Source organism: Bufo bufo, chromosome 6, assembly GCF_905171765.1.
Source record: "Bufo bufo chromosome 6, aBufBuf1.1, whole genome shotgun sequence".
NCBI classification, from domain to species: Eukaryota; Metazoa; Chordata; class Amphibia; order Anura; family Bufonidae; genus Bufo; species Bufo bufo.
The window spans coordinates 227,113,065-227,128,111 of NC_053394.1; positions in this window are offsets into that span (position 1 = coordinate 227,113,065).

Consider the following 15,047-nt stretch of genomic DNA (forward strand, 5'->3'; position numbering starts at 1 on the left):
TTTAATGTGTGTATTCGGACATCATTGTTTTAGCACGGTCCGTGGGTCAGTGTTTTTAGCACGGATGCTTGCTCTATTTTGTCCGTGTTCACGCATCCATCATGTCCATTATAGTCTATGGGTCTGTGAAAACAACGGATGCAACACAGATGCCATCCGTATTGCATTCATGTTACACGGATCATTAAGAAGAGATGCTTCGAAAATTATTTTTCAGCTGTTCAGTGTCAGTGAAACATAGGTGAAACACAGACAGAAAAAAAACAGACAAGAGGACCCAACAAGGATCCTTCACGGATGCATCACTGACCACCTGCTTACGAATTTGAGCATGTATATGGACATGTGAATGAGGCTTTACCATATCATTCAGATCATTATGTATCCAGCTGGCAGCCATGAGAAGGGCTCGAGTGCCCCCTTGGGCATCGGATCACCAAAAACTTTCTCTCTAGAGTCTATGGCCAATCCGTCTCTGGACAAGTAACAGACTTCCTGTCCTGTGAGTTGGAGATCAGAGAATTGGTGACATGACACAGCTAGGAATCAGTCACTGGTAAGAAGATTACATGTTCCTTTCTAACAGGTCAGACAATAAATATTTTTGGGATTACTACTTTAAATGCTGACTTGGCATTGAAAGAGATTGAAATGTGCAAAATTCTAAAAAACAATATTGTAAGAAATTACACACAAATATTAATAACAGAGGAACAATATGGCAAGATTTTTTTAATTTATTTTTTAATTCAGAACACTGGGGGAGGGGATGTGTCCAAGTTTTAACACATGATTCTAGGTTCATGTATGCCAATTAATAGGATAGTCTAAATATTTGTACATTTCTTTCTAATATATCAATTTTACAATATCTATTGACATTAGCTCAGGTCTATAAAGCGTGCCAATAAATTTGGAGTTGACTGTATGTCTAATTTTGACAACTGTGATTTATGTTACCTTGGTCGTGGCTGGAGAACCAGTGTAGCTGTGAGCGTAATTTGATTATTCTAGCTGCAATAGCAAACATGACATTGTTGCACTGTAAAAGGATCATTTTTACACATACTTAGACACTAGAATATTAATCATAATATTATCTAAGTAATCCAAGCTCAATTATACAATATTGGATATTACTATAGTGTTATATGTATGTACTGTACACACATACAGACAGTACAGTACAAACATATGGACGCTCCTCAGTCCTCAACATTGAACTTGCAACACCAAAAAGAAATAGTCATAGTATTATGGAAATAACAGGATTGAAACAAAATAATGAAAATATCTCAATTTATTCATTATTAAGTTTAAGCACCTTGCGCAGAAATACACACACGTGCATGCATTGGCATCATATCAAAGAAGTCATCAATGATTGTCTGTGGAATGTTCTGCCACGCATGATGGGAGACAAGTCCAGAGAAGCTGCAGCTCGTGGTAACACACTTAGGCCATATAGGCTGCTCACACACACAAATCAGTGATAATATTGAAATCACCTTGTGGTCCCCTATATAAGTCCCTTATGCCACCAAAACATCTCTGACTCATAAAATACATAATACCTCTGAGATTTGTTGGTGGTATCTGGCATCTCACTGATATAGTCATTTTCCATTTTTTCTTGTTTTTTAATCCTTGCCTTTCAGGAGCCATAACTTTTTTTTTAAAGTTTTTTGTTCAAATAGCCATGTCAATGCTTGTTTTTTTGGGAGGACAGTTGTACTTTCTAATTGTTCACAACGTAATGGGAAGGGACAAAAAATCCAAAATGTTTTGAAATTGTGGAAAAAATTTGGAGAGAAATGTAATTTTGCCATTGTAGCGAGAGAAAAAAAACAAAAGTTGCATTTGTTATTTTGTATCAATTCCCAATTTTTTTTATAAAAAGTGGCAGAAAACTCATACACCCAAAATGGTTTCAATGAAAAAATATAGCTCTCTGCAAACAAATGAGCCCCAAACAGCATGTAAATGTAAAAAAAAGAAAGTTATGGGGGTCAAAATATGACAATGCTAAGGGATTTAATTTTTCAAAGATTCTTTGTAAGGTATTAAAAGACAAGTAAAACTATGATACGTTATCACTGTAATTGTATTGACCCGCAGATCAAGATAATGCATCATTTTTTACTGCACAGTGAACACTGCTAAATTAAAACCCACAAAACCATGATAAAAGTTTATTTATTTTTTTACCAGTTCCACCCATTTAAACATTTTTCCAGCTTCCCACTACATTTTATGCAACATTACATGGTACCATTAGAAAGTGCAACATTTTTCACATAAAACAAGCTGTCATACATCCATGTGAATTAAAAAAATAAAAGTTAAGTCCCCAGGTAGGCAAGGACTAAAAAAAAAAAATGAAAACAAATAAATAAGTATAAATAAAAGAAAATCATTACATCAGGAAGTGGTTAAAGATCCAAAGTCTGCTGTATGGTGAATATAGGAAAGGGGTTTGCAAGGTGAAGACTCCGTGGATTGGACATGCTTTTCAGCACATCCAACAGATGCTTGATTAAATTGAGACCAGAGGAATTTGGAGGCCAAATCAACATCTCAAACTTTTTTTCTGTTCCTCAAGACATTCCTGAAGAAATGTTTTCAGTGTAGTAGGATGGATTATCCAGCTGAAAGACACCACTTCCATTAAGAAAATTACTATATGGGGCACTGAGTTGGACATTACTATATGGGACAGTGTGGGGGAAATTACTATATAGGGTAGTGTGGGGGAAATTACTATATGGGGGCAGTGTGGGTGAAATTACTATATGGGGGTAGTGTGGGGGAAATTACTATATGGGGTAGTGTGGGGGAATTACTATATGGGGCAGTGTGGGGGAAATTACTATATGGGGGTAGTGTTGGGAAATTAATATATGGGGCAGTGTGGGAGAAATTACTGTACCGGGGTAGTGTGGGGGAAATTACTATATGGGGCAGTGAGGGGGAAATTACTATATGGGGCAGTGAGGGGGAAATTACTATATAGGGGTAGTGTGGGGGAAATTACTATATGGGGCAGTGTGGGGGAAATTACTATATGGGGTAGTGTTGGGGAAATTACCATATGGGGCAGTGAGGGGGAAATTACTATATGGGGGCAGTGTGGTGGAAATTACTATATGGGGTAGTGTGGGGGAAATTACTATATGGGGGCAGTGGGGGGTTGTTTCTATTAGGGGACATTATTTTTGGGGACACTATACAGGCTTTATTACCTGGAGCACAATATAGGGTGTTATTATTACTGGGGGCAATCTAGGGGACATTATAATTGCTGTAGACACTATAGGGACCTTTGGGGTAATTTATCAAACTGGTGTAAAGTAGAACTGGGTTAGTTACCCATAGCAACAGATTCCACATTTCATTTTTCACAGCTCCTTTGGAAAATTAAAGGTGGAATCTGCTTGATTGCTATGGGCAACTAAGCCAGTTGTAATTTACACCAGTTTGATAAATTACCCCAATTATGAGAAATCTAATGTGTCTGTGTAACAAACTCTGTAGAGACGAGATGCTGCTGAAAGAATTTGTCATGGCGGTCTGAGTCAAACAGAGGAGAAGAGGAAAAAGAAGATCTACATGACAGGAGATGTCACTGGATGTAACAGGTATGTGATGTTGTATTCCCCTATATGTAGAGCTGGCTCACTACTGTGACCTGTGTCTCATCTTCTCCTCCAAGTTTTTTTTTTATTTTTATCATAATCGCATGTATTTTAAATTTGGCAACAAAAATTTTTATTTGTCACCTGCAGTTCTATGTAACAACCCAGATAGCAGTGATAACTTTCTGTGTACATATAATGTAGTAGATGTTCAATGCAGTCCTATGAAACACCCCACATAACACAATAGTTCACTGTGCTAATGTGGGGTGTTACATAGGACTGCAGGTAACATCTATGAAATCTGTATTCAGAGTTATGAGATGGTGGGTGTCTGACTCCTGGCACCCCCGCCAATCAGCTGTTTGAGGTGATCGCGATGTTCCAGTGAGCGCCGCAGCCTCTTTGCTCCTTACCAAGCACAGCGCTGTCCATTTGATAGCACTGTGCTTGGTATTACAGTTCAGCCCCAATCACTCAGATGGGACAGAGCTGCACCTAGACCATGTGAACGATGTCATATGGCCTAGGAAGAGACTTTGGTGCTTACGAAGCACCAAAGCCTCTTCATACAGAAGAAAAAATAAAACTAAAATGGACGTGGGGGGGGGGGGGGGGCGGAGTTGGGTAGACAGCCCCGGGCCTATCATGCACTTAATCCGCTCCTGTGTATATACAATGCATTTGGAATGTTTTCAGACACTTTTCTCACATTTTGTTATGTTGCAACCTGGGGATAAAATAAGAAAAATAAGTAAAAATACAACATAATTCTGTAATTAATACTTTATAATGATAATGTGAAAATAAAATATTCTAACTCTTTTCTAATTTCTTGAAAAAGAAAAACTAAAAAATTGCATTGACATACATAAGTATCAAGACTAGTGATGAGCGAACCAGTGGATGTTCGGGTTCAACGGGTTTGGGCAAACTTTGTTTCAAAGTTTGGTTCAGATCCCAAACTTGACCCCGAACACTAAACCCTTTTAAAATCAATGGGGACTCGAACTTTGGGGCTGAAAAATGGCTGTAAAAAAAGTCATAGAAAGGGCTAGAGGGCAGCAAAAGGATCCAACATGGTGGTAAGAGCTGTACAATTGCCCTGCAAACAAATGTGGATAGGGAAATGACTTAAGATAAAACATAAAATACATAAAATTAAAAAATAATAATCTTTAACCAGGAAGCGGAGGTCCAAGTGGATTAGGAAGTTGAGGAGGCTGTGAATGTGGAGGTGTAGATGAATGAGGCAGAGGAGAAAGCCAACAAAGTTTTTATGTGTTTTTTTTTTATTTGTCTGTTAATTCTGTGTGTAACCTTTAGCCATTTTTTGGGTGCGGCCAGTATACTTCTCTACTCTGCCAATATAAGACATAATAATCTTGAGCCCTTGAGCCAGGAGGTGGAGGTCTGAGTAGAGGAGGAGGAGGTGGATGTGGAGGTGTAGGTGGAAGAGGTAGCCAATATATTTTATTTATTTATTTTGTTTTTAATTTTTTTTTATTTTTCTTCCATTTTTTGTTTTTGTTTGTGGAGGCCCCAAAATATTGGGAAATAGCCAAAAAATGCACAAAGTACATGTGGCCGGTATACTTTTCTACTCTGCCCAAGATAAGACATAATAATCTTGAGCAAGGAGGTGGAGTTGGAAGAGGCAGCCAATGTATTTTTTTTATATTTTTTTTCCAGAAAATGTTTTTGTTTTTATGGTTTGTGCACACGTACTGTTCCACTATGTTGCTGAAATGCTGCCTCCTGCTGGTGGTGTCCCATCTACGTTGGTGACCTCCTTCTTCTCCCCCGCCTCATGCTTCCACTGAGCCCCTGCTGTCAGGTGGGAATGCTGTAATGACTCAGAGCGCCATTACTACTTATTTTGATACCTTTCTACTATTTCCATGTGCTAATCTATCTCAACTAATGTATTTCCTATAGTGTACATATTTATTCCGAAACTGTTGTGTTCAAGTGTAATGACCTGGTCCACCAGCAGATGGCGGCAACAATATTGGCAGTATTAGCTTCCCTGGAGAGGAACCTTCTGTCTTCCTTCCAGCCCTCTGTAGCTAGAGGGAGGAGTTTAGTTAGTTAGTTAGTGAAGCAGTTCTAGTCCACCATCCTTAAGGAGAGTGGATATATAGAAATGGAAAAAAGGAGGATGTGGTTACCAGAGACTACCTAGGTACAGAGTATACAAAAGGTAGAAATGAACCAGAAGCGCCAAAGGTGATGGAAAAGGATAATGACGGTGACAGTATAATAGAGAAGGCAGCTGGAGCCAGTGTTAGCAAAGCTACACACTTAATGAATAGGTAAAGGAGAAAAGTTGGGCTGTGAACGACTGGAACGTCAAGAAGGACATCTCAAAAAACGGCCCTGCTCACATATATGACAAACAAACGACAAACAAACAAATGACAGCGCCACTCTCAGCAAAGAAGGGTTATATTAATGGCCCATAAACAAGTCTCAGGGTGAATAACTATAACACCCAAGTGAATAACAATACAACTAGCGTGCTATTTGTGCTAAGTATTGTCAATATTTAAGAAGAGAAAACAAGCATAAAATAAGCATAAAAATGGTCAAATAAACACTGAAAAACGTGTTGAATAAATTCAAACCAGGGAGACACCCTGAAGCACTCACTTCACAGGGGGTGTGCCACCAGGATAAAGCTCAAGACACCTGAAGCACAACCCCCCAGCCAGTTAACTTTTCTCTTGATTAAGGGGATTTTATGTTCTCCCCGAAACGCATTGAGCCATTTTATATTTGAATAAAAAAGATTGATGAAGAGTCGCTGTCCCACGTGCCGTATATCTCCATCCTGGCACGACCGGAGCGCTGACATATAATCTTCTACATACTACAGGAGATCCTGGCTGGGGGGTTGTGCTCCAGGTGTCTTGAGCTTTATCCTGGTGGCACACCCCCTGTGAAGTGAGTGCTTCAGGGTGTCTCCCTGGTTTGAATTTATCCAACACGTTTTTCAGTGTTTATTTGACCATTATATGCTTGTTTTTTCTTCTTATATATAGACAATACTTAGCACAAATAGCACGCTAGTTGTATTGTTATTCACTTGGGTGTTATAGTTATTCACCCTGAGGCTAGTTTATGGGCCATTAATATAACCCTTCTTTGCTGAGAGTGGCGCTGTCATTTGTTTGTTTGTCCTTTGTTTGTCATATATGTGAGCAGGGCCGTTTTTTGAGACATCCTTCTTGACGTTCCAGTCGTTCACGGCCCAACTTTTCTCCTTCACCTCTCCTTAAGGAGAGGTTGTGTGCTGGCTAGCAGAGCACTGCCTGCTCTGCTAGGCCCGGGCCCTGCCTCTGAAGTCTACATGGTTGCTTGTCCGCTCCTGGGCTTGCATTGCTTCCTTCCATCTGAGCCAAAGCTTGAGGTACTCTAAAGCCAGGACAAGAAGTTCCTAGGATAATAAGACAGACTACAGCTAACTTAAGTTCCAGCAGAAGAGGAAGAGTTTCCTATTTATCCAGCCAAGTATAGCAGAGCTGAGAGAGCTACCACATAGCAGAGCTGAGATAGCTGCAGAGAAGTATTTGCCTGCCAAAGTTAAGCCAATACCTGCTGATGACCAAAATATAGTTTGCAAGCTGTTTTGATTACCCATTTATGCCAAGTAAAAGCAACTGTTCAACGTTACTACAAAGTCTGGACTCCATTTATTCCGCTCGTCCATCATCCAAGTTCACCTACCCCTTTTGCACTGCTTCGGACCACATCACGTCTGGGATCCACGGATATCCAGGTAGGAACACCATGACACGTGTACATAACATCTACAGAGACTGTAGGTGACCCGGCACCACTCTGGCAATCCTACCTCTGGGTACAAATGTTATCATCTACAAATGGACCCTTGTGCTTCCGCTGCTTAATCACAGCTGGTGTATCATTTACTTGCTCTATAAGAGGGACATATTTTGTAGAAACCTCCCAAGGAGCGAGGGATACCCCAGACACTGTAACCCGTGGGCCTGTTTCATCCAAGTGGCATCACGGACAGGATCCTGACAAGCCCATACTGTGTGCCGCTAAGAACAGGATTCTGACAAAACCATACTGTGTGCTGCATAGTGTTATACTAAAGAACAGGAGTCAAACAACTAAATTGTGTGCCTACCAACTTTATTTACCTGTTGGATTTGCAAATCTGCCGTTGAAAGTGACTTTAATGACTTTGTTGTGGAGAGACCGGCGAAAAGTGCTGCGCGCCTTCGCCCAAACAGTTAAATCGCCATTTTTACAGTCTATGGCACAGCATCTTCTACATGCCCAGAGGCCCAAAACTACAGGAATACCCCCTCTGGAAGCGCAAAAACTTAGCCCTGCCAACAGGGAACTACTTTGCATTATGGAGGGAGGAAGTGAGGACTCCACCCCTATGGCCCCTCCTTCATCTCCAGCTTTGGCCCATGAAAGAAAAGACAACATGGCGCACCCTGAGTGGCCCCGATGGAGGATCGGACTGCTGGAGCAGCAGCCAGCCCCTGAAGGAGATCCACAAGAAAGCCCTGCATCTGCTGGTATAGCGAAGGCAGTTGAATCTTCTATTCTGCCGCCCAGGAGGAGGAATGGAATATTTCCCCCACTAGTGGACCTGTGGCCGACGATACGCCCGTGCCTGATAAGAGAGGTGCATCCCATCAGGATCAGTGCCACCAGTCAGTTGGTTCCTTGGGGCGAGGGATACCCCAGATGTTGTAACCCATGGACCCATTGCAACTCCAAAAGTAGCATGTCTACTAGCATGCGCTTGTACTCACACATCTTTGGATTACATGCAGTCGCTCATGTGTGCCAGGCTGCCCGGAAGCAATGACAAGCTGTCCTCGTGGGAGGTGTACTGTCTGTGTCCTCTATATCCCTCCAGCCATGCTCCAGTAATGTCTGTGAGCTCCTTCCCATCATCATCCTCATCATCATCCTCCAAAACTGTGCCCTGGCTGGACGGTTGTATACCTGTCCGCTGTTGAAGCAGGAATCCACCCTTCAAGCCACCTGGGGAGTCTGGCCTGATAACCATGGGAATGATCCCTGTTCCTCCTCCTTTTCTGTCTGTGCCACATCCTCATTAATCATCACCCGAAGCGTTTTTTTAAAGGAGGGATAGTAACGCTGAGGATGGCGTCATCGGCCCTGGCCATGTTGGTGGAGTACTCAAAACAGCATAACGCGGCTCACACATCCCGCATGGAGGCCCACTCTGCAGAGCGACTCACTCGTGTGTGCTGCAGCTGAAACTCCACTATTGCCTGCTGCTGCTTGCACAGTCTCTCCAGCATGTGCAAGGTGTAGTTCTACCTTTTGGGTACGTCCCATATGAGGTAGTGAGCGGGAAGGCAAATCTTACGCTGTAGCACAAATAGGTGAGCAGCAGCAGGGTGAGGGGGGCCGAAAGCGTGCACAGACGCTCAGCACTCTCTTCAGCAGCTCTGACATATCGGGGTAATTTTTCAGAAACCACAAAATTCAGCACATGCACCAGTTAAGGGATGTGCATGAAACCAGCTAGGCCCACAGCTACTACGAGATTTTTCCCATTGTTGCACACCACCAGGCCGGTCTTGAGGCTCAGTGGCACCAACCACTCATCGGTCTGTTCTTCCATGCTTGTCTTGTACAAAAAAAAAGCAAGGATTTTTACAAGGTAAAAAATCTCATTTTATTCAATATAAATCACATGATCATTACAGGTAATGCTCAAAAGGGACAGGACATGGAGACTGAGCCACAAAGGGCTATACAATGTGGAGAATCATAATGGGGGATAATGTGACCATAAAGAGCAGAGAACAACAATTTACCAGAGGCCGTGAACAAAAGTGTAGTTGCGGGTGCAATTGCTAATCCCTAGTATAAAACAACTACCTGACTATTGTTCACAACATCTGTCCAAGGATGCTGTGAGGTGTCAATGGACGGTTCAATACTACTAATGAAGATGGCATATAACAATGAACTGCAAGCCTCTCATCCCACCCTGATCCAGCTGCCAAGTTACCTACCCATGTTGCTGCTGTAGAATGGTAACACGATTTCCCCACTGCTTCAACCTCGACACGTGTTTTGCCACGTAGGCTTCGTCATACCTCCTACAGCAGCAACATGGGTAGGTAACTTGGCAGCTGGTTCAGGGTGGGACGAGAGGCTTGCAGTTCATTGTTATATGCCATCTTGATTAGTAGGATGGTGCACAACATTATCTGAGAGGCCCAAAGTGTCTGGGCTACGAAGGGTTCCAAACGAAAGACCCAGAGCACCTTCCTTTTTCCTAAGAAGTGGCAAGAAAATGCCACCATGCCCTATGGCAGATAGTCTGGAGAGTTTCTGTTGACGACTTGTGTGAGAGCAGTCAGCATTTGTACTGCCCTAAAAGGAGGTGAAGTAGGAGGCTGAAAAACCCCAGGCATAGCTGTGTTGGTGGTGGTAGTAGTAGTAGTGACCCTTGTAGCCGCGATATTGGCGTTGAGGGCAGCCACAATAGCAGTCGGGGAAGAGCAGGGAGGGGGGCCAAAGAACCCACCATGATATCTCACAGTCTGTTAGAAGTGAAAGGGTGGGTGAGGACTCCGATGACGATTGTGTGCTGACAGGAACTGGGAGCCATATCAGAGTGGTGAGGAGTAGTGATGAGCGGGAGGTGCCATATTCGATTTCGAAAAAAATCCCAAATATTCACTTGAATATTCGTCTCATATTCATCTAAATCGAATATTCGTCATTATTCTAGTTATCGCGATTAATATGCGATTTAAATAATCGCGTATTGCGATTTTAACTTAAGGTAACTTTCCTATTGGTTTGATATCTAGAATTAGCGAACTCGATTAATATAACTGGAAGTAATCGCATTGCGATTTCAACTTAGACCTGGTTTACTATGGTTGGCTTGGTAAAATTAGCGAAGATGATGAATATGACGAATGTATTCGTCATATTCCTCAAAACGAAGATAACGAAGTATTCTCCATCTTAGTTTTAGCTCCATATTCGTCAACTTCGCTAATTCTAGCAATCAAATAGGAAAGTTGACTAGAGACAGCAACGTTTTTAATTCCCTATGTGATTATATTACTTTGCTTTTTTTTAAATAAATAAAATATTTATAATACTTGATAATTATTATAATTATTCTATTTATATAAAAAAAGGAAAGTAATATAATCGCATAGCGAATTAAACACAGCTGTCTCTATAGTCAACTTTCCTATTTGATTGCTAAAATTAGCGAAGTTGACGAATATGGAGCTAAAACGAAGATGGAGAATACTTTGTTATCTTTGTTTTGAGGAATATGACGAATACATTCATCATATTCGTCATCTTCGCTAATTCTACCAAGCCAACCATAGTAAACCAGGTCTAAGTTGAAATCGTAATACGATTACTTCAAGTTATATTATTCGAATTGAGATTTTAACTTAGCACTGCTATATTCCATATTCGTTAACTTCGTTAATTCTAGCAAGCTGACCCATTAGAAACACAGCTCTAAGTTGAAAGCGCAATTCAATTAATATAACTTGAAGTAATCACATTGCGATTTCAACTTAGAGCTGTGCTTCTAATGGGTCAGCTTGCTAGAATTAACGAAGTTAACGAATATGGAATATAGCAGTGCTAAGTTGAAATTGCAATTCGATTAATATAACTTGAAGTAGTCTCATTGCGATTTCAACTTAATTCTCACATCCGACAGTACATTCTAGTATGGAGGCGTTCCCATGGTGATGGGGACGCTCCATGAGCACGGAAGTCGGCAGAAGCTGCAACGGGCACTGACTGGAGCAGCCAGGAATCCTCAGGACAGGTAAGAACTACTTTTGGGAAGTGAGAAAGAAAAAAAATATAACAATAAAAAAAAACGAATATTCAAAATATAGTGCAATATTTGAAATATTCGCGAATTAGCAATGTGCCGATATTCGCAAAAAAAATTTGCTATTCGAATATTCGGGCTCAACACTAGTGAGGAGGAGGCAATATCAGAGGAGAATGGTGATGGTGGCAGCAATAAAGAGCAGAGGCCACATACCTCCCAAAAAACAGCCAGGGCCACATCTGCTTCGGGATCTGGTGATGCAGCTGATGCAGTGGCGGGTTGGGCCCAAAACGTGCCAGGACCAAGCACAGCTCAGCTGCCTCTACCCCTGCGCGAGTATTTCCCGTCTGGCAGGTTTTCTCCATGCTGCTGGATGACAAAAGCATTGCTTTGTGCAAGTTGTGCAAGAGCAAAATAAAATGTGGGCAGGCCAACACAAATGTAGGCACCACAGCTCTATTAAACCACATGAAGTGGCATCACCCCATCCCATGGACAAACATAGGTGGCAGCCAGCCACCGTGGCAGAAGATCCCAGGCCGCATCCACTAGCATTACCAAGTCTTTCACATCATCATCCCTTCCTACTCAGACTCCTCCTCCGCTCCATTGTCAGCCATCGATAACGGAATGCATGGCCAGGAAATAACTCTACAATTCGATGCACAAGCTAAAGTCGAACCTGTCCAAGTTGCTGGCAGTGCAGTTGCTTCCGTATCATTTAGTCGAGTCTGCTGCCTTTAGGGAGGTGATGGCAAACAGCCATCCTTGCCTTGTACTCATACAGTACATGGAGCACAATGTGGGTCCCACCCTGCGATTCTCGCTGTGAACCAAGGTTCACGCCACGGTGGAAACCTGGGGCAGCTCTTACAGGGAGAGACAGTACATGTCTTTCATGGCTCACTGGGTCAATGTTTTTTCCGGCAGTGATGATGCAACACCCCGGCAATGAAGCCAGGTCCTTTTGATCCCCCAAGATTGTGTCAGCCTGGTTCGCACACCAGGCACATATCTGCCTCCTCCATGGACACGTTCCCGTGCACAACTGGGCACGGGGTTGCTTGCGCAACCTCTAATTCCTATCACATGTGTCAGGTCAAGCATTGCCACGTTGTGATGGAGCTGATCTGCCTGGGAGAGAGTAGCCACACTGGCGAGCAGTTGCTAAAGTAAATCAATCAGCAAACATCCTGCTGGCTGTCACCCTGCCGACTCCAACTGAGCAATGTGGTCATCGACAATGGGCCCAAAATCGTGGCCTCCCTGAACCTGGGTGAAATAACACATGCTCCCTGCATGGTGCAGGTCATCAATCTAGTGGTGCAGTGCTTTCTAAATAAGTACACTGGCTTGCACAAGATGCTGGCAAAGTTTAGTTGATTGTCCAAATACATCAGCCACTCTAATGTGGCCATGAACGCTCTCCTGGATGCCAGAGACAGAATGGCCTTCACCGTTTAATCCACACCACAACATGCCAACTCAATGAAATTCAACATTGCTGTTGGCAGTGGATTAAGATCTCCATCAGGCGTAGCACTATGAACAACAGGGTTTTATTCAGAAATAACAGCAAAACATATAAATTTGACTTTCAGTAAGATCATAATCTCAGCACATCTGCTGCTGGCTTTTTTCACTCTCAGTTCTCTTTCTCTCTGTACATGTCCATCAAGTCTCCACCCCTTCCTGCCTTTTCTTTTTAGCAGTACATTGTTCACTTTAGAATATTGGAAAATATGAATATATAGCACTATACTGAATATAATGCTATATATTTGTTTTTAGAATATTCGTAATTTTTCCATCTGAACACATGATTCCTCCCTGCTTCTTACTTGTGGGCCAATGAGTCATTGGCCCAGAAGCAAATTAAGCAGGGAGGAATCATGACTTGAGATGAAAAAAAATGACGAATATTCTAAAAAACGAATATATAGCATTATATTCAATATAGTTCTGCATATTAGTTTGTTTGAATATTCGGCATTTTTTTTCCATCTGAAGTGAACAGTGTTCAGTGTTCACTTCAGATGGAAAAAAAATGACGAATATTCTAAAATACGAATATATAGCACTATATTGAATATAGTGCTATATATTCATTTTTTAGAATATTCGTAATTTTTTTCCATCTGAAGTCATGATTCCTCCCTGTTTAAGTTGCTTGCGGGCCAATGACTCATTGGCCCACAAGCAAGAAGCAGGGAGGAATCATGTGTTCAGATGTAAAAAATGTTGAATATTCGATATAACGAATATATAGCACTATATTCAAAATATTCGCGAATTCTCGAAGTGGCGATATCCGAGATAAAAATTTGCTTGTTGCTCAACACTTGTTCCTGTGTGTGTGTCTGTCCCTGTGTGTGTCTCTCCTTGTGTGTGTGTGTGTGTCTGTCCCTATGTATGTGTGTCCCTGCGTTTGTGTGTCACCATCACCATGCCCACAGTGTTCCTATGTCTTGACGCAGCATCATCAGGACGTTCTGTGCGGGGCAAGAAGAAGAAGATGGAAGAGGAGGCAGCGCTGTCAGCATAGAGTCCATGGGAGAGACATCGGGAGGCAGACTGAGGACATAGGTAACGCTACCACATTATCTACACTAGTGTCATCTGTGGTTTTACATAGGACTGCAGGTAACACTACCACATTATCATCACTAGTGTTATCTGCGGTTTTACATAGGACTGCAGGTAACACTAACACATTATTAGCACTAGTATCATCTGTGGTTTTACATAGGACTGCAGGTAACGCTACTACATTTTCTGTACTCAGATAGCCATTAGTGTTGATCGAGCATGTTCGGCCGAATACTGCATGTGCTCGAGCGCAATGCTCGAGTCTCCTCCCTGCACATTTGTTGCCTGCTACGCAGCCAATAAACGTGCAGGTAGGTACTGCCATCACTGTAATGCGGTAGCTATGTTGGATACTGGCATTACAGTGATTGGCTGGCCGGAACGCGTCATCAGGTGCTATATAACACCCGATGACAAGTGTTCAGCTCAGTGTTGAAGGGAGAGCTGTGTTGAAGAAGGGAAAGATAGTGTAGGGAGTGAATTATTTTTTTTTTTTTTAAGTTGAAAAACTTGTCAGAGACCCAGAAGTCCTTTCAAGGACTATTATTGTATTTGGCAGCAGCAATATATATTTTTAGCGCAACCTGCGCTAAATTGCTAAAACTTTACAGACCCAAAAGTACTTTTAAGGACTATTGTGTGTGGGCAGCAATATCTATTTTTAGCACATCCTGCGCTGAATAGTGTGCAATAGTTAGGCCGCTGCAGACAGCGACATTATATGCACTACATCTCCTGTGTAATGTGTGCGCATCCCAAAAATATCTGTGACATCCAGTGTACTGAGGACAGTGACATTACCTGGGGTACATCTCCTGTGTAATGTTTCCACATCCCAAATACCTCTGACATTCCTTGTAATTTTTTATTAGCCGCTGCTGACATCAGCAACATTATCTGCGTTATTTCTCCTGTGTAATGTTTCCATATCCCAAATACCTGTGACATTCCCTGCAATTTTATAT